Source organism: Myotis davidii, unplaced genomic scaffold (assembly GCF_000327345.1).
Source record: "Myotis davidii unplaced genomic scaffold, ASM32734v1 scaffold514, whole genome shotgun sequence".
Classification (NCBI taxonomy): Eukaryota; Metazoa; Chordata; class Mammalia; order Chiroptera; family Vespertilionidae; genus Myotis; species Myotis davidii.
In genome coordinates this window covers 140,936-142,271 of record NW_006286236.1, presented here as the reverse complement: position 1 = coordinate 142,271, position 1,336 = coordinate 140,936, and positions in this window count along the sequence as shown.

Genomic DNA, 1,336 nt, shown 5'->3' with positions numbered 1-1,336 from the left:
GCGCCCCTCCGACCCCGGCTCCCCCAAGTGCCTGAGCACGACCTCTGTCCCAGGTGCCACTTCTCCGCAGCCACCAGCCCCGTGGGAACACAGGTTCTCTCCCTGGAGCCCTTCCTGGTGCAGCCCCTGAACCTGGCACCTAATGGCCCTGGGAAGCGGCGACCTTGGTGAGAGGGGCGGGGTGGGCCAAGGTCTCCCTTGGCCGGGAGCGCAGCCTTCCTAGACGGGGCGGAGGGAGACAGCGAGTTTGACTGGAGAAGTGTCCTCGAGGAGGAGAGGGCCCCCCTCGTTTTGTAAACTGCTCAGATGTGCCCGTGGCCCCTGCCCGGCCTGGGAGTCGGCACTAGGTTTGGCGTTTGTCTTGTGGGGCTGCCCAGCTGGGGAGCTGGTGCTCCCCCCTCCGCTTTGGGCCTGGGGAAATCTCCTGCCCCAGCAGATGGAACCGGGCCACCCCTGGATGGGCCACCTGTGCTTAGTGGTTGAGCTGAAACTTAGAGCCAGGTCCTCCCACTGCCGTCCTGCGATCCCAGCCACGGCCAGGGGACAGTGGGCAGGGGCTGGAGACGGGAGGCAGGGCGGCCGTGGCCTGGGAGACGGCTGTCTGTGAAACAAGGTAAGAGAAGTAGAGGAGAGAGAAGGGGATGTAGATGGAAGAGAGGGAAGGGGCTGGCTAGCCAATTAGCAAGGGGACGGGAGGCAAGTGGGGAGATGAGATGACAGATCCGCCGTCTTGCAGCCTGGGGTGGGGGTCCTCAAAAGGGACGTCCCCCCTGGGGTGGCGGCTGGCCACGGCCGATGATTGTTCTGGGAAGCCCAGCCCGCCTCCCCACACACTGTACACAGCTGCCCTCCCGCTCTTATTTATTGCACGAATCTAAGTTATTCTCTCCAGCCAGAGCCCTAGCGCCCACTCCCCGGGAAAAGTGGCGTGGGCCCTGAGCTGGACTTTATATTTTATATCTGCAAATAAATCACATTTTATCTTATATTTAGGGAAAGCCGGGTGGCAACAACAACCAAAAAATGTTTGTAAAATAATTGCCCCGGCCTCCAGAATTTATTTATTTTCTGACTTACAGTAAGCGAGTTATCCGCCTTCTGTATTTTGTAGACTTTCTGAATAAAGTCAAGTTCTCTTTTTCCACAGTGAAGAAGTGCATGTCCTGAGCTATGGTTTGTTGTTTGTTGTGTTTTTTTGGGGGGGTTGGGGGGGCGTTCCGAGTGAGGGGCCCAAAATGGAGTTCTGCTTTCCCAGCCCAGGCCGAACCCTCTGCTGGGCGGGGAGGGCTAACTCCAGTTTGCAAATAAAAGCTAAGCACCATCGCTGCTCTTGCTC